The sequence below is a fragment of the Eptatretus burgeri genome, chromosome 4 (genome assembly GCF_056783735.1).
Source record: "Eptatretus burgeri isolate ZD-2024b chromosome 4, Ebu_testis_v1, whole genome shotgun sequence".
Lineage (NCBI taxonomy): Eukaryota > Metazoa > Chordata > Myxini > Myxiniformes > Myxinidae > Eptatretus > Eptatretus burgeri.
The window spans coordinates 133,056,810-133,077,010 of NC_140964.1; the positions used below are offsets into that span (position 1 = coordinate 133,056,810).

General features: G+C 39.3%; 1 protein-coding gene across 3 annotated transcripts in view; it reads right to left on the minus strand.

Annotated features, from left to right (window-relative positions):
- LOC147029151 (uncharacterized) overlaps positions 1–14,567 on the minus strand; it is a 157,796-nt gene extending 143,229 nt beyond the window's left edge. For all 3 annotated transcript variants that reach the window (XM_085876246.1, XM_085876245.1, XM_085876244.1), the window contains exon 1: positions 14,483–14,567. The gene's annotated coding sequence lies outside the window, so the exon portion shown is untranslated. The remainder of the gene's footprint in view (positions 1–14,482) is intronic.
- Between the last annotated feature and the right edge of the window lie 5,634 nt (positions 14,568–20,201).

Genomic DNA, 20,201 nt, shown 5'->3' on the forward strand with positions numbered 1-20,201 from the left:
TTTTTGAGGAGAAACCCAATAACTCTCTAAATGAATTATCAATTGTGAAATCAACCTTGTCGTTATTTTTAACTTTAATCGTTGATTTTGAAGTATGTTTTTGAATGTTTATAACAATATTTTTTGGTTCATCACCCTGTTCTTTCATAAGACGAGCAATTTCGGAAGATATTTGAGAAATCTCATATGCTCCGGGTGAGACTGTTATCGTTTTGTATCCACTTCCTGGATTATAACTAAACTTGTCATTTTTCTCGGTTATATTAAATAAGGTATTATAAGTTTCCATGGACAATAAAGATGCCTCATATTCTTTTGTTGTGTCAAGTTGTAGTGGGTATGGGAATGAAGATGTGTGGTCGCTTGTTGTGAAATTGAAACTAAGGATTGTGCTTCTCATCTTATTTAATATGAGATAAAATGTCTTTATATTGATATTTATTAATTATTTTCATGTTCATCAACTGGTCTAAAATGGCTGATGCTTCATTAAAACAATTGTTATTTCCAGCCTTCTTACTGCCGAACAACAATAACAGTCTATTAACTAATTGCAATGGGTCATTTGGAAGAAAACTAACACCTGAACCAAGGATACTTAAAGCCTGAATAATGTGTTTCTCCTTCTCATTCTTCCTACTTTTACCAGAAAGAATAACCTTATAATTTAGAGTGTTCAGCAGATCAATATATACTCTATCATCATTATTTTCCATATCCAATGGTTTATCAATATACTTTGATTCATCCCTCACAGTTGAACCTTGTCTTCCATCTTTTGTGAGAAGAAACATTAATCTCAGAGTTAGTTCAACAGGGGGTTGAGCAGAACCCAAGAACCTTAATTCATCATTAAATATCAATACCTTTTCTTGAACAAGATGAAATATTGCTGATTGTTCTGGTGGAATGAGTCCTGCTTTGGTTTTTGAATCCGCTGAATATTCATTGTTTTGAAGAGCATTCACAATATAATCAGGGGGTCGATTCATCTCTTCCAGTTGTTGAAATAAACCTTCATCATCATATTCTAATTCTCCTAAATGCTCTAATTCTTCCTCCGTCATTTGACTGAAATCTTTTAACATTTGAAGTTTTTTAGGAGTATATTCTACTGTGGGAACTGTGGAAACATCTCATTTTTCCTTGGGAAGTTTTTAAAAGTGGTTGAAAAAATTTATCTTGTTTTCTTTCAAATGCTTCTTCGCCCGTTAGTTTCTGTCTGCGTTTCTTCTTTATGTCTTCCTGCTGTTTTACAACTTTTGAAACCAACTCTTGATGTTCCCTAAATCTTCTTGCTCTTTCTTTCGCATCCATTTATTTATTGAAAAATATCATTTAATATCTCATCTTGTTTCACAACAATATATTTATATTTTTCAGTCGTGTGTTTCATGTAATCCCCAAATTCCTTTTTACTACATAATGTAGAACAATTGTCTCTCCAAAAATTGTTTATATCTATTGAATTTAACTTGAATAAAATAAAAGTATTAGCATTGTTTCTGATGGAACGACGAGGAAGCTGAAAGTACGATTGACTAAGATAAATACAATTACAAGAAGAATGTCTCCCTCTTGTGTAGTAGCTGTCCATTACCGTTTGGTTTCTCTCATTAACACAATCAAAGATAACGAGGTTCTTTTTGGATTTATCCAAATCTTGGGGAGACGGTATATCATCCGTATTATCACTCAGAATACAAGTTATCGGTTTTGATTTCTTTTTACATCTCTGTGTATCACAAAATAGTTGTATTATATCTTCAATGTTAAAATCATTTAGGTTTTTTTGAAGTTTAAATAAACCGATTATATCTTCTTTTTGAAGACCAGCATTAAAACCTTGTGAGAGTAGTTGATACTCTGGTTGAAAACTCGACTTTGTGAAAATTATTAAATTATCATAATCTAAAAAGTTGGGAGTGAGGAGCATCTTTAAAAGTAAGCAGGTTTTTCCACATCCACTTGAACCAACTATGAGGCATCTTAATGAATTTGGGAGATTTTTATGGTTGTCAAATTTTATCTTATTTTCCCAAATGGGTAAAAAATCATTCATTTATATATTTGGAAAACAGGTTATTTAATTTATTATTGGCTTTTTTCGAAATTCTATATTTTATCCTAAGTTCAGGTTTAATTTCAAGATAATCCATTATTTTATTTATGCAATATCTTGTGTTGATATTTCCCTGAAAATCACATCCATGAATAATATATAACAACAATCCTTTGAACATTTCTCTAATACGTTCAGTTTCTTCCCTTGTAAGGAAAGGTGTGTTCTCACCCTCGTACTTTACATTCATTTCTCTAATCAATCTTGTAAAGTAATTCATTTTTGGTGTAAATCTAAAAGAATTATTTTCCTTTTTATATTTTTGATTATCATTAATTAGAAGATAATCACAGAATATACATTGTTTATAGGCTTTTGACTCTGTGTTTAATCCCCGTCTTTCACACGCAGGACAATTCTCAAATTTGTCATATGGAGAATCATGGAATTCAAGAGGCTCAAAATCGAGTAAACTATTCATATTTATAAAGTAAAACTTTACTTAAACTGAAATTCATCTTCGATATCATCTTCGATACTTTCAGAATCATCTATACTTTCATAACTATCATTTGAACACAAACTCTCGGTGTCATAACTATCGTTTGAATGCAAACTCTCGGTATCATAATCACTCTCATAATCTTCAAAATCTTCAGTTGAATATTGGCTCATTTAATTAGTAGAAAAAACATTACCATCGATATCGATATACATTTTTTCATTAACAGATTCAACTGCTACATTTTTTATATTAAAGGTAATTTTAAAATGATCCTTAACTACAATTGAACGAAATGTCATTTCACCTGATATATTAACATCCTTTATTTCATCAGAATTTATATCTTTAGGGTTGTTGAAAAAAATACAAATTTCTCCTTGCATATTACAGATGGTCTTATCTTTTCTTTCTAAAGCTTCATCCATAAGGTTTTTATTTTTTGATACCTTTTCTTGTTTCATTGCTTTTTCTAGTTTTGAATATATTGCCAGAAGGAGAGGAGAAACTTTTGTGAGAGATACCTTAATTGATGTTCTTCCAGGTATACTAAAAGCCCTTCCACTGAAGTAAATTGAAGAACTCATCATATCCACCATAATTGTTTTTATCCAATAGTTGTTATATTTATCTTTGTTCAATTTTACATCCTTGACATATTTCTCAGCATCTTTAACAAATGAAGATTGATTGAAACTTGTCTTTTGTGTCTTGAAACATTGTATTTATTCAGAGAAAAAGTTGGAGGATAAAATGGTTTTAAGCACAGATTCACCTGTAAAATAAACGAAATTTTCATCAAGAAAATTTTAGTTTAAGCACAGATTCACCTGTAAAATAAACGAAATTTTCACCAAGAAAATTTTAGTTTAAGCACAGATTCACCTGTAAAATAAACGAAATTTTCATCAAGAAAATTTTAGTTTAAGCAAAGTTTTATTATATAAATATGGTGAATACAACATTCTGCGATGTTTGTAATCACGAATATAAACATTATAGAAAACACCTCCGAACCAACAAACACACATTTAATCTATTTCACAAAATATCCCCTCTTGAGTTGGAAAGAAAACATTGTGATACCTGCTCAAAGGATGTTTTGAAGAGTAGTTATAATAGGCATCTTCAATCACAAAAACACAAGAAAAATGAGTTTAAAGTAAAGGGAGACTATTATATTGAAAACACTGATGGGGCATTGAAAGGGCATATAAAAATAAGGATTTTTCAATTTGGAGAACCCGGTCCATCATCAATAGTTGAATCAATTGAAATAGTGAAACCTGATGTTGAAAAATTTATTAAAAAAACATTAAAAGAAATGAAAACTTTAAAGTTTTATATGGGAGTGAAAATGAATATGAAAAGACAAGATGAAGAACAAACTCCTTATATGAGGACAGATCTTCATTTTATAACATCATTTCAAGATTTTTTGAATAGTGGGGTTTATGAAGAACTATCAAGACAAGAGGAGGATGTTGATAATACAGTGGTAGGAAGTGGATTCAATATTAAAAAAATCATCTTTTTAGATATACACATTCTAAAATCAAACCCTCTTAAAGCTTCTTCTTATATTGAATTACCAAAAGAAATAAAACGAAAGAAGGCAGTTGTTAATATTAAGAATAATGATAATAAATGTTTTCTCTGGTCTGTTCTTGCTCACTTACATCCACGAAAATGTAATTCAGAAAGAGTAAAACAATATATGAAATATGAGAATACCTTGGACATTAAAGATTTTAATTTCCCAATGCCACTAACAGATATTCCTAAATTTGAGAAAAAGAATAATCTTTCTATTAATGTATATGGATTAACGGATACAAACAAAGTTCAAATATTAAAAATTTCAAACAACTTTAAAAATGAAGAAACACACATTGATCTTTTATATTTTAGTGTTGGAAATAATTCACATTACACATACATCAATAATTTATCAAGATTAATCTCTTCTCAGGTATTCAGAACAGCAAACAAAATATATCCTTGTAAGCGATGTCTTCATTCATTTCATACAAAAGAACGATTAGAACAACATTCAAAATATTTAGTAATCATAAATCAGCTGTAATTACAATGCCTAAACCTGGTGAAAAGATTTCTTTTGAAGATTATAATAAATCTATCATGCACCCATTTGTGATATACGCTGATTTTGAATGTATCCTTAAAAAGATAAATACTGCTTCTCCTAATCCAAAAGAACCATATACAAATAAATATCAAAAACATATTCCTTGTGGTTTCTGTTATTATATCAAATCATCTGTTGGAGAAAAGTATAATAAACTTGAACAGTATAGTGGAAAAAATGCTTCACAAGAGTTTGTAAAACGATTAGAAAAGGATTGTATAAGACTAAGTAAATTAATGAAAGAAACAAATGAACCGATGAAATTAACCATAGAAGAAAAATTAGAATTTAGAAATAACAATATCTGTCATATTTGTGAGGAGGAAATTGAGGAGTCTAAAGTTAGGGATCATTGCCATCTTACTGGTAAATATAGAGGCCCCGCTCATTCCTGTTGTAATCTTAATTATAAATTACCTTCTTTTATTCCAGTCTTTCTTCACAACAGCGCCAACTATGATACATATCTATTTTTTTTTTTTTTTTTTTTTTTTTGTATACCTTGGTCGAGGCTCGTATGAGAGCTAACACACAACTCACAGCAAGGAGGCATGAGACAAGAGGGGTGGGAGTGGAAGGGACAAAACATTGGGGAACAGACACAGGTGAACTGTGGAAGGGAGAGGGACGGGGAACATGGCGAGGAGAAGATGGACATTACAGGGACTTTCAGGAAGGAAAGCAGGAGAATTGAAGGAAGTGGGCTTGGGTGGATTATCGGGGGTAGAAAAGATCGAGGATTTGGATGGGGGAAGATAAGAGGTGGTGGTGAACAGCTGTTTTGAAAGCCTGGAGGGAAGAATGGGAAAGAATAGAGTGAGGAAGTTTATTCCAAAGGCGGGAAAAAGAGGAATGAAAGAGTGAAGATGAGCAGTGATTCGTGATTTTGGTAGTTTTACCAGAAGGGGGTTGTTGGCGGACCTTGAGCACCCTGTGGAAATGTGGGTGGGACAAACCGCAGAGAGAGCGGGGGGGGGCAAGGCTGGAGAGGAGTCGGTAGAAGACAGAAAGACCACCGACCAACCTGCGGTGATTGAGTGAGAGGCCCAAAGACTCAGCTTCATTGCGGGAGATGCCAATGATCTTAAAAGCCCTGGTTTCGACAGCGTGAAGTCGAGAAAGGTGGGAGGCAGGAGCACCAGCCCAGAGGGGAGAGCAGTACTCCATCAGGCTACGGACAAAAGCTTTGTAAGTGGTCAGGAGCTCAAGAGGGCCGAGGAAGGACTTTGCACGACGGAGGATTCCCAGTCGGCGACTGGCTTTTGAGGCAAGGTTGGAAATGTGACTTTCCCAGGAAAGGTCATGGCAGATAGTGAGACCCAGAAGCTTGAAAGAAAAGACTTCTTCCAGAGGATTGTTGAGAAAGTGGATGGGGGGGTTTTGTAAACGGCCCTTTCGAAGAGACATAGTGAGAGTGTGAGATTTGTCTGGATTGAAAGACATGTTCCACTTGTTGGACCAGTTTGTGATTTTATCCAGATCTGCAGTGAGCGAAGAAGCTGCTGCTTGCCGGTCTGAGGGAAGACAGATGGTACGGCAGAGGGTGGAGTCGTCGGCAAAGAGAAATAGAGGATTTTCCAGAGAGTCCGAGAGATCATTGATGAAAACCAGAAAAAGAACAGGGCCCAGAACGCTACCTTGAGGAACTCCAGCCTGCACAGGAAGAGGGGATGAAAGAACTCCATTTAGGGCCACACGTTGACTGCGACAGGAGAGGAAGTCTGCGAGCCATGAGTGGAGATGGCCTTGAATACCATGGGAAGAGAGTTTGGTGAGTAGGGCAGGGTGCCAGACTGTGTCAAAAGCACGTGATATGTCCAGGGATACGGCTCGGATTTCCTGTCTGGCATTGAGGACCTCCATCCATTGATGGGAGAGCAGTAGCAGCATATCCAGGGTAGAGTGACCTGGTCTGAAACCAAATTGATGATTGGAAATCAAGCCATTGGAGAAGAGGAAGGATTTCATGTCTGAAGTGATGATGGATTCCATAACCTTGCTGATGATTGGGAGAAGGCTTATTTATAAATGAATTTATTTATAAATGAACTTTCAAAAACACCAGGGAATGTTTCTGCCATAACAAACACAAGTCAAAAGTATATTTCATTTACAAAAATGATATTCACAAAACCTATAACTCGTATTCGGTTTCTTGATTCTTACAAGTTTATGGGAACACCACTAGCCAACCTCGCATCAAATCTAAGCTCCACGGGCTCTTTTCCAAATCTTAATTCATTCTTTCCAAAAGAGGAAATTCTAACTAAAGAGGAAATTCAGATTAAAGAGAGAATTCAAAGTAAAGAGGAAATTCTAATTAATGAGGAAATGAATGAAGAAATTCTTACTGAAGATGAAATTCTAATTTTACAGAAAATTCGAACAAAGAATGAAATTCTAACTAAAGAGGAAATTCTGATTATAGATGAAATTCTGATTAAAGAGGGAATTCTAACTGGAGAGGAAATTGAAACAAGGAATGAAATTCAAAGTAAAGAGAAAATTCTTACAAGTAAGGGAATTTATCCTTATGGTTATATGGATTCATTTAAGAGATTTAAAGAAACACAACTTCCTTCAAAAGAAAGTTTCTATAATAACCTTTATGAAGAAGAGATAAGTGATAAGGAATATAAACACGCACAAGAAATTTGGAAAATATTTAAGATAAAGAACCTTGGAGAATATCATAATTTGTATCTAAAAACAGATGTTTTATTGTTAGCTGATGTGTTTGAAGCTTTTAGATCACTCTGCCATAATAAAAATTGTTATGGATTAGATCCTGCCCACTATTTCACAGCTCCTGGTTTAGCTTGGAGTGCAATGTTGAAAATGACAAAACAAGATATAGATTTAGTCAGTGATGTAGATATGCTTTTGATGATTGAGAAGTCTAAGAGAGGTGGAATATCACAAGTATGTTCAAAAAGATATGCTAAAGCAAATAATAAATATCTTCCAAATTATGAGAGTGAAAAAGATAGTAATTATTTGATGTACTTTGATGCTAATAATTTGTATGGATGGGCAATGTCTCAATCTCTGCCTTATGGTAAATTAGAGTGGGTGGAAGAAAAGGATTATGAAAAGGCTTTGATGAATATTGTTATTTCTTCTCAAGAGAAATTGAATGACAAAGAAGAAGGTTATTATTTTGAAGTTGATTTGAAGTACCCGAGTGATCTTCATAATAAGCATAAAGACCTTCCTTTTGCATGTGAGAAAGAAACCCCAAAGAAAGAATGGTTCAGTGATTATCATAAAAGTTTTAATATTAAAGGCAAATCAACAGAAAAGTTATGAACAACATTCTATGATAAAGAGGGATATGTTTTGCATCAAAGGAACTTGAGACAATATTTATCTGCTGGGTTGAGAGTAGCTAAAATTCATAGAGTTTTAAAATTTAAACAAAGTCCTTGGATGAAAAAGTATATTAAATTCAATACAGATATGAGAACAAATACAAAAGTAAAATTTGAAGGGGAATTCTATAAATTGATGAATAATGCTGTCTTTGGAAAGACAATGGAGAATGTTAGAAACAGGCAAAACATTAGATTTGCAACATCTTGGAAAGAAGCTTCTAGATTGATAAATAAACCAAGTTTTGAGAGAGAAGAGGTTTTTTCAGAGAACTTTTCTGCTATTCATATGAAAAAGGAAAGTATTGTCATGGATAAACCAATTTATATTGGAACAGCAGTTCTTGATTTATCAAAGATATTGATGTATGATTATTTGTATAATGATTTAAAGAAAGAGTATGGTGAAAATGTTTCATTGTTGTATATGGACACTGATAGTTTTATTCTAGATATAAAAACTGACGATGTTTATAAAGATATGAAGAAAAACATTGGAGTATATGATACAAGTAATTTTAGTAAGAAGAGTGAGTTATTTTCAAAAAAGAATGAAAAGGTTATTGGTAAGTTTAAGGATGAGTTGGGTGGAAAAGTAATGAGTGAGTTTATTGGATTGAGAGCAAAGGCATATGCTTATAAGTATGGTGATCAGATTGATAAAAGGTTCAAGGGAATAAAGAAATATGTAATAAAGAAATCAATAACTTTTAGAAATTATTATAATTGTTTGATGAATAAGAAAGAAGAATATAGGAAAATGAATACAATAAGAAGTTATAAACATAAGATATATAGTGAAGAAGTAAATAAAAAGGCATAAGGGGCCTTTGATGATAAGAGATTTATTTTAGATAATGGAATAGATTGTGTTCCATATGGATATTGTATGATAGAGTGTATAAAATAGATTCTGTTCCATATGGGTATTGTATGATAGAGTGAATAGAATAGATTGTGTTACATATGGGCACAAGTTTTAACGATGGGAAGATGGGTTAGGGTTTTTAAGGGCTACCGCCGCGTTTTTCACAATATATAAATGGTCGAACCAAGTATTAGTCAAACTTAAGAGTGGATAAAATCTCAGTCTTGGTATATAAATGGAAAACATAATGAATGTGAAAAATATCAAATAAGTCTTATTGAAAAAATATCTAAAACAAAGGTAAATAAAACAAATATGCGAATCAATTTAAAAACCAATAAGTTAGAGGATGTAAAGAAAATAATAAATATGTTTGAATGGACTGAAAAATTTGATGGTTATCAATTGAACAATGGAAAAATAATTTACTACAATATCAAAATGATATGCAACTCAGGAGGTGGTCAGATGAGATCATTCAGAGAAGTTTATCATTTCGTAATGGCACAAAAGGGGTATCTTAAAAAATATAAAGATTCAAATGTTTTGTTTTTCAATATTTTAGATGGGGATTATTGTGCAAAGAAAATTAAACTATTGAAGGAATTTGAGAATGAACAAATGTTTATAGGTTCAATGAGTGAGCTAAACAATATGCATTGGTTATTTCATAAAGAGTGCCCCGAGGTTTAGACGTTTCAGATATTTCTTTAGAATCACCTTTAACAAATCTTTATCTTGTTGTATGGGTTATTTGAATAGAGAGTGCCTCGAGGCTTCGACGTTTCAGATATTTCTTTAGAATCACCTTTAACAAATCTTTATCTTGTTGTATGGGCTATTTGAAGAGAGCCCCTGGGTTAAAAGGGGAAATAAAAAAATGACCGTTTTTACAGCCATTTATCCCTGCTGTGCAGGGGTTTGGCTTTTTCTTGAGGCAATGTTTTATGGCCGGATGCCCTTCCTGACGCCAACCCTGGTCGCCTCTTACGACACACAGGGATATGGTACACCTATTCTAACCGGGGCATACACCGGGATCAGTACACTGGCACTCATTTCGCCGACCTCGGAAGGATGGCAGGCTGAGTCAACCCCCTGGTGTTAATTCAGCAGCCAACGGGGCTTGAACTCAGGACCCTGGGATCCCAAGCCGCCACCCTAACCACTAAGCCAACACCAGGCTCCAGGTTAAAAGGGGAGACAAATAAATATACCTTGGGCTAAAAAGGGGATTTATTTTTTTAGGGGAAAAAAAAGAAAAATTTCTTGGCTGAAAATCCCCCATTCATTTACATGGGGAAAAGTGAGCCAGAACCAGTATTCTTTCCCTACTCATGTACATTACCAAGTGGATCTCTGTGTACATGTACATTACCAAGTAGATGTCTCTGTGTACATGTACATTACCAAGTGGATCGCTGTGTACATGTGCATTACCAAGTGGATCTCTGTGTACATGTACATTACACCAAGTGGATCTCTGTGTACATGTACATTACACCAAGTGGATCTCTGTGTACATGTACATTACACCAAGTGGATCTCTGTGTACATGTACATTACACCAAGTGGATCTCTGTGTACATGTACATTACACCAAGTGGATCTCTGTGTACATGTACATTACACCAAGTGGATCTCTGTGTACATGTACATTTCACCAAGTGGATCTCTGTGTACATGTGCATTACCAAGTGGATCTCTGTGTACATGTGCATTACCAAGTGGATCGCTGTGTACATGTACATTACACCAAGTGGATCTCTGTGTACATGTACATTACCAAGTAGATGTGTCTGTGTACATGTACATTACCAAGTGGATGTCTCTGTATACATGGACATTACCAAGTAGATGTCTCTGTGTACATGTACATTACCAAGTAGATGTCTCTGTATACATGTACATTACCAAGTAGATGTGTCTGTGTACATGTACATTACCAAGTGGATGTCTCTGTATACATGTACATTACCAAGTAGATGTCTCTGTGTACATGTACATTACCAAGTGGATGTCTCTGTATGCATGTACATTACCAAGTGGATGTCTCTGTGGTACATGTACATTACCAAGTGGATGTCTCTGTATACATGTACATTACCAAGTAGATGTCTGTGTACATGTACATTACCAAGTGGATGTCTCTGAAAACATGTACATTACCAAGTAGATGTCTCTGTGTACATGTACATTACCAAGTGGATCGCTGTGTACATGTGCATTACCAAGTGGATGTCTCTGTATACATGTACATTACCAAGTAGATGTCTCTGTGTACATGTACATTACCAAGTGGATCGCTGTGTACATGTGCATTACCAAGTAGATGTCTGTGTACATGTACATTACCAAGTAGATGTCTCTGTGTACATGTACATTACCAAGTAGATGTCTCTGTGTACATGTACATGTACATGTACATTCCCAAGTGGATCGCTGTGTACATGTGCATTACCAAGTGGATCTCTGTGTACATGTACATTACCAAGTGGATCGCTGTGTACATGTACATTACCAAGTAGATGTCTCTGTGTACATGTACATTACCAAGTGGATCTCTGTGTACATGTACATTACCAAGTGGATCTCTGTGTTCATGTACATTACCAAGTAGATGTCTGTGTACATGTACATTACCAAGTAGATGTCTGTGTACATGTACATTACCAAGTAGATGTCTCTGTGTACATGTACATTACCAAGTGGATCGCTGTGTACATGTACATTACCAAGTAGATGTCTCTGTGTACATGTACATTACCAAGTGGATCGCTGTGTACATGTGCATTACCAAGTGGATCTCTGTGTACATGTGCATTACACCAAGTGGATCTCTGTGTACATGTGCATTACACCAAGTGGATCTCTGTGTACATGTACATTACCAAGTGGATCGCTGTGTACATGTACATTCCCAAGTGGATCGCTGTGTACATGTGCATTACCAAGTGGATCTCTGTGTACATGTGCATTACCAAGTGGATCGCTGTGTACATGTACATTCCCAAGTGGATCGCTGTGTACATGTGCATTACCAAGTGGATCTCTGTGTACATGTGCATTACCAAGTGGATCTCTGTGTACATGTACATTACCAAGTAGATGTCTCTGTGTACATGTACATTACCAAGTGGATCGCTGTGTACATGTACATTACCAAGTGGATCGCTGTGTACATGTACATTACCAAGTGGATCGCTGTGTACATGTACATTACCAAGTGGATCGCTGTGTACATGTACATTCCCAAGTGGATCGCTGTGTACATGTGCATTACCAAGTGGATCTCTGTGTACATGTGCATTACCAAGTGGATCGCTGTGTACATGTACATTACCAAGTAGATGTCTCTGTGTACATGTACATTACACCAAGTGGATCTCTGTGTACATGTACATTACCAAGTGGATCTCTGTGTACATGTACATTACCAAGTGGATCGCTGTGTGCATGTGCATTACCAAGTGGATCTCTGTGTACATGTACATTACACCAAGTGGATCTCTGTGTACATGTGCATTACCAAGTGGATCTCTGTGTACATGTACATTACCAAGTAGATGTCTCTGTGTACATGTACATTACCAAGTGGATCGCTGTGTACATGTACATTACCAAGTGGATCGCTGTGTACATGTACATTACCAAGTGGATCGCTGTGTACATGTGCATTACCAAGTGGATCTCTGTGTACATGTACATTACCAAGTGGATCTCTGTGTACATGTACATTACCAAGTGGATCTCTGTGTACATGTACATTACCAAGTAGATGTCTCTGTGTACATGTACATTACCAAGTGGATCGCTGTGTACATGTACATTACGAAGTGGATCTCTGTGTACATGTACATTACCAAGTGGATCGCTGTGTACATGTACATTACCAAGTGGATCTCTGTGTACATGTACATTACCAAGTGGATCTCTGTGTACATGTACATTACCAAGTAGATGTCTCTGTGTACATGTACATTACCAAGTGGATCTCTGTGTACATGTACATTACCAAGTAGATGTCTCTGTGTACATGTACATTACCAAGTGGATCTCTGTGTACATGTACATTACCAAGTGGATCTCTGTGTACATGTACATTACCAAGTGGATCTCTGTGTACATGTACATTACCAAGTGGATCTCTGTGTACATGTACATTACCAAGTGGATCTCTGTGTACATGTACATTACCAAGTGGATGTCTCTGTGTACATGTACATTACCAAGTGGATGTCTCTGTGTACATGTACATTACCAAGTGGATCGCTGTGTACATGTACATTACGAAGTGGATCTCTGTGTACATGTACATTACCAAGTGGATCGCTGTGTACATGTACATTACCAAGTGGATCTCTGTGTACATGTACATTACCAAGTAGATGTCTCTGTGTATATGTACATTACCAAGTGGATCTCTGTGTACATGTACATTACACCAAGTGGATCTCTGTGTACATGTGCATTACCAAGTGGATCTCTGTGTACATGTGCATTACCAAGTGGATCTCTGTGTACATGTGCATTACCAAGTGGATCTCTGTGTACATGTACATTACCAAGTGGATGTCTCTGTGTACATGTACATTACCAAGTGGATGTCTCTGTGTACATGTACATTACCAAGTGGATGTCTCTGTGTACATGTACATTACCAAGTGGATGTCTCTGTGTACATGTACATTACCAAGTAGATGTCTCTGTGTACATTACCAAGTGGATGTCTCTGTGTACATGTACATTACCAAGTAGATGTCTCTGTGTACATGTACATTACCAAGTGGATGTCTCTGTGTACATGTGCATTACCAAGTGGATCGCTGTGTACATGTGCATTACCAAGTGGATGTGTCTGAGTACAAGTACATTACCAAGTACATGTCTCTGTGTACATGTACATGACAAAGTACATGTACAACACGAAATATAATTTTCTAAGACAATCTTTTGTCGGGAAACAATAAGACAAGACCAACCGTGAACAGAACATTTCATGAAGAACGAATCGCCATTTCGAGAAAACAACTCACGTCGATGTTCATCAATCTTGGTCGGATGACATCATTACAAAGTGTGACGTCACACTTTTAAACAACACGATCCCATCGATTTGGGAAAGTCGAATTTCCCCCCCGGGGATGCGCACGTGCCTCATTAATTAAACATTAAATATTCACACATTATTTAATTAATCACCCTATGTAAATGAGGAAATGTAATCTTTATTTAAGGTTTAGTGTCTCTGGTGAAGCAGTCTCCCAATGACCACGTGTTAACGAGCGAGACCAGGTTTAACACGTGTTTGTGTTAAACTGAATGAACAGTCTTTGCACAGAGGGACTTGTAAATGGCGCACGTCGTGTGACTGGAGCGAACCGGGACAAGACCAACATCTCGGGCCACCTCACGCCGCTCGCATCGGGCGACCATTAAACACGGACTCTTTGCAAAACTTGCGTTTCATTCACAACAGTTTCGGCATTTTGGATTCAGAGGGAGCAAAACAAACGTCGACATATTTTACCTTTCGGGAGGGAAAACCGTAGGACGACCTGCGGCTCGGGGAACAACAGCTGCTGCGCGTGCGTCACGGCGTCGCGAGCCCATTGGTTGTCAATATATAATTATTATTGTAATTTTATTCTTTTATTGCTCAATTTTAATTAAGCTTTTACTTTCACAACGTTTGTCCAATCGTCTTCAACTGGAATCGTCGCACGTGTAAAATCGTTCGACTTTCAACGAGTCGACAATAAAATGCTGAGAAGGAGAATTTACAGCCGAGCTGAATAGTATACATCACGAGGGAGTCAAAGGAAATTTGACGCAGTAAGAGGCCATTTGGGCCATCGCGTCTACGCTACACCAACACCATTCACACACACACACACACACACACACACACACACACACACACACACACACACACACACACACACACGGTATCCGTCAAAACGAACGACGGAATTCCATTGGGGGAACGAGCAGGGATTTTGGGGGGCGGGGGGGGGGGCGTGGACGGGTCAAGGACATAAGCAGGGTGTAAAAATGGAAATGGAGGAAAAATGGAGCGTTCTTCAAATCCAAGGTGTGCACGTGTTTAATTCACAACAGTTCAGGTGAATAACCAGCAGGGGGCGCAGCATTGCAGAGCATGCTGCAACATCTCGTGTTCGTGAAAGTGGTGGGTACGTGTGTCATGTGTGTGAGATCTACGTTCACACAAAAACTAATCTCATGTGAAACTAATTAAATAATGCAATCATCACAGAGTATGGTAAAACGAGCTGTTTGAGAACAGTGATGAGGGAGCAGGAAGTGGTGAGAGTGCATGCAGTGGTGAGGGTGCAGAGGGAGCAGGAAGTGGTAAGAGTGCATGCAGTGGTGAGGGTGCATAGGGAGCAGGAAGTGGTGAGAGTGCATGCAGTGGTGAGGGTGCAGAGGGAGAAGGAAGTGGTGAGAGTGCATGTAGTAGTGAGGATGCAGAGGGAGCAGGAAGTGGTGAGAGTGCATGCAGTGGTGAGGGTGCAGAGGGAGCAGGAAGTGGTGAGAGTGCATGCAGTGGTGAGGGTGCAGAGGGAGAAGGAAGTGGTGAGATTGCATGCAGTAGTGAGGATGCAGAGGGAGCAGGAAGTGGTGAGAGTGCATGCAGTGGTGAGGGTGCAGAGGGAGAAGGAAGTGGTGAGATTGCATGTAGTAGTGAGGATGCAGAGGGAGCAGGAAGTGGTGAGAGTGCATGCAGTGGTGAGGGTGCAGAGGGAGCAGGAAGTGGTGAGAGTGCATGCAGTGGTGAGGGTGCAGAGGGAGCAGGAAGTGGTGAGAGTGCATGCAGTGGTGAGGGTGCATAGGGAGTAGGAAGAGGTGAGAGTGCATGCAGTCGTGAGGGTGCAGAGGGAGCAGGAAGTGGTGAGAGTGCATGCAGTCGTGAGGGTGCAGAGGGAGCAGGAAGTGGTGAGAGTGCATGCAGTGGTGAGGGTGCAGAGGGAGTAGGAAGTGGTGAGAGTGCATGCAGTGGTGAGGGTGCAGAGGGAGAAGGAAGTGGTGAGATTGCATGTAGTAGTGAGGATGCAGAGGGAGCAGGAAGTGGTGAGAGTGCATGCAGTGGTGAGGGTGCAGAGGGAGAAGGAAGTGGTGAGAGTGCATGTAGTCGTGAGGATGCAGAGGGAGCAGGAAGTGGTGAGAGTGCATGCAGTGGTGAGGGTGCAGAGGGAGCAGGAAGTGGTGAGAGTGCATGTAGTAGTGAGGATGCAGAGGGAGCAGGAAGTGGTGAGAGTGCATGCAGTGGTGAGGGTGCAGAGGGAGCAGGAAGTGGTGAGAGTGCATGCAGTGGTGAGGGTGCAGAGGGAGAAGGAAGTGGTGAGAGTGCATGTAGTCGTGAGGATGCAGAGGGAGCAGGAAGTGGTGAGAGTGCATGCAGTGGTGAGGGTGCAGAGGGAGCAGGAAGTGGTGAGAGTGCATGCAGTGGTGAGGGTGCAGAGGGAGAAGGAAGTGGTGAGAGTGCATGTAGTCGTGAGGATGCAGAGGGAGCAGGAAGTGGTGAGAGTGCATGCAGTCGTGAGGGTGCAGAGGGAGCAGGAAGTGGTGAGAGTGCATGCAGTGGTGAGGGTGCAGAGGGAGAAGGAAGTGGTGAGATTGCATGTAGTAGTGAGGATGCAGAGGGAGCAGGAAGTGGTGAGAGTGCATGCAGTGGTGAGGGTGCAGAGGGAGAAGGAAGTGGTGAGAGTGCATGTAGTCGTGAGGATGCAGAGGGAGCAGGAAGTGGTGAGAGTGCATGCAGTGGTGAGGGTGCAGAGGGAGCAGGAAGTGGTGAGAGTGCATGTAGTAGTGAGGATGCAGAGGGAGCAGGAAGTGGTGAGAGTGCATGCAGTGGTGAGGGTGCAGAGGGAGCAGGAAGTGGTGAGAGTGCATGCAGTGGTGAGGGTGCAGAGGGAGAAGGAAGTGGTGAGAGTGCATGCAGTGGTGAGGGTGCAGAGGGAGAAGGAAGTGGTGAGAGTGCATGTAGTAGTGAGGGTGCAGAGGGAGCAGGAAGTGGTGAGAGTGCATGCAGTGGTGAGGATGCAGAGGGAGCAGGAAGTGGTGAGAGTGCATGCAGTCGTGAGGGTGCAGAGGGAGCAGGAAGTGGTGAGAGTGCATGCAGTGGTGAGGGTGCAGAGGGAGAAGGAAGTGGTGAGAGTGCATGCAGTGGTGAGGGTGCAGAGGGAGAAGGAAGTGGTGAGAGTGCATGCAGTGAGCACAGGTATTGGTGAGGCAGTGAGTACAGATTGCAATGGAAATTGGTAAACATGAGGTCTGTAATGGGAGACAGTTTTTGTGAGTAATGAGATTCTGAAATATGTAGATTCTTCATTCTGCAGGAAGGATTTTAGACAGAGGATTCTGTGTAGTTTTGAAGCAGCAGGAGTTAGGGACATTGAAGGAAGGGGAAACGACAGCACTGCCAGGACTCGTCCAGAAACAAACACCGCCTGCACACTTCCGGAGACACACACCGCCCAGACATAAACACTGTCTGGACATGTCCGGAGACAAACTCTCCTCCAGACACATCCAGAGATAAATACCATCCGGACACGTCCAGAGACAAACCTCACCCGGAAACATCCGGAGACAGACACTGCCCGGACATAACCACTGTCCAGACGCGTAATGAAATAACCATTGCCCAGACATAACCACCGTCCGGATATGTCCAGAGAGAGAGAGAGAGGGGGGGGGAGATAGAGTGAGAGGCGTGGGAGGAGGCTGCACACTGTATTGGGAGGGGATCGAGCAAGGATGGGACAAAGAGAGAAAGGGCTGGGGATTGGGGAGCTCGTATGTGATGCTTTATGAACAAAACACACACAAACACACACAAACACACACACAAACATGCTTGGCCGATATCGGCAATTTTTCAGGAGTCGGCAGGGTGGAGTCAGTGTGATTACCAATTCCAATACATACCATATACACCCCAGAAACCTTGAGTAGCTTTCACTGAAAAACATCGTCACATTTCGAGAGACATTTCACGGAGATGTTCACAAATATTAATCTTGGTAAACAGCTGTGTGTGACGGGTGGAAAAAAAATTGGCTCGCTCATTAATAAACACATTAATACGACAAACGGCTCGGAAATCAGGTGTTAGCAAATATACTTTGCTTTGAAACTCACAAAGAGAAACGTATAACCTTTGTAAAGCAAACCCGACAACCAATTGCTTTAGAAACAGGTGCGAGGATAAAGGAAAACCTGATGAAACCTCAATAAGATATGCGATGAAACTTTGCCACCACGGCACCCATAACAGTATGCCATGCCCACACACCCACGGAGAGTCCCTTCAGATCCAAATATACTCATACGTACCATGTCCGTGTGTGCTGTATCCATTCCTCTACCTTGTAGTAACTGTCGACTGTACATCCTGACCGATACATGGACTGTACCACAATGGACTGTCTGGTGTTCAGTAAGTGGCGTAAGCACTCCAACCGAACACCTGGCTTGGCAAGCGATTACCAATTGCCATCGATAAAAGTATGCACCCGGAAACGCCAAAACAATGTCCGAATTGGACAAATGAACACTTTTCTTCTTTTTAGCATCTCACTGCTGCTGAGTTTGGTTCTGGAGCTTAAATTTTGTAATTCAGCTTAGTTGAAGAGCTTCTCGAGGTTATGGCATGTGCGGAAATGAAATAAAGCCGTGACTGCTGGTGTCTCCGGGCGTTTATAAGCATTGCAATGAACCCAGCGATTCAGAGCTCTGATGAACAGGCATTCGATAATACGAGTGGGGAAAGTGAAAAACAACAACTTTATCGTTAAGAAATCGTTGCGGCCTGTTCCAAGTCAAAGCATGGTTGAGCAGGCCAATAAAACATGGCGGCTTCAGACCCCGGTGAGGTAACTCAGGACACGCTTAAGACCCCAGAGAGTGAGGTGGCTGAGGACCATCTGATAAAGTAAATAATTAAATATGGCCGTTAATTATCTTCAAAAGGGGCTTTTAATGAACCCACACACCCAATGTTTATGCATGCATGCAAAGTTTCAGGCTGCTAGGTTTTATAGTTTAGGAATTATGGAGGACACACACACACACACACACACACACACACACACACACACACACACACACACACACACACACACACACACACACACACACACACACACACACACACACACACACACACACACACACTGACATATCGACTGCTGCCGCTTGCTTGTATTCACAGGAAATGATCGGAACTCAACACATCTCAGTCTCATCTTTGGATGTTTCTCTTATTTCTATATTTCTGAGTCAATATGGATGCAGAAACACAGCATTTATGGTTAACTATTTTGAAATTGCCTCTCTTTCATTTAAATACTGAAAATTATGTTTGAAAGACAATTTCACTTCGAGATTTCTCCAGTAACGGCAGGTAAAAGTGCCCTGCCCAGGCTTGCAGAAATGTGTCACTGAAAACACACAAACACACACACATAGCCTGAGAGTAAAGAAGAGGAGAGTTAAGACGGTAGTCAAGCAGGGGTCTTTCACTCAAGGAGTAGTTAATGCATGGAATGGTCTCCCTGAAAAGGTGGTGGCAGCAGAAACAGTGGATAAGTTTAATTTAGAATTAGACAGGTACCTGGAAGTCATGGAGATAGAGGGGTTTTAGGAATCTTGAGCATTGATGGGTGATTGTGATGTCTGTGACAAGGTCTCATCAAAGGATAGTTTGTGGTCGGTATTGTACATTCTTCAGTGTAAAACCACCTTCGCCCACCCCAAAAAGTAAAAAAAAAAATGTATGAATAAACCAAAAATTTCCATGAGTATATGTACGGTAATAACTTTGTCCTCGATTTACATTGATTGTATTTACGTTTTTTTCCCCACTTAATGCCTCGGACAAAGTACTGAACAATTTACCTTTATCACCCTCGTAATTTTCGAGTTGACCCTTTTTTGATGTTGAAAAGGATTTAAATTTCACGCCAGCACACAAGGGGAATGGAGGTACGAGGGTAAATTGAGAAGTCCCTGCTACCTCACTTTACACTGCCTCGTTGAACGCCGATTCATTATAGAGATCTTTATTCCCGGAGAACATTTTTTACAAAAAAAACACAAAAAAACCCCGAAGAAAATTCATAACACGCAGCGCTCACCCAGTAAACTAACTCGCCTCCATTGCAGGAGGTGTAGATAGGAGTAGAGTCGGAGCGATGGCAATTGTTCTTTGTTAGTGATGTTTG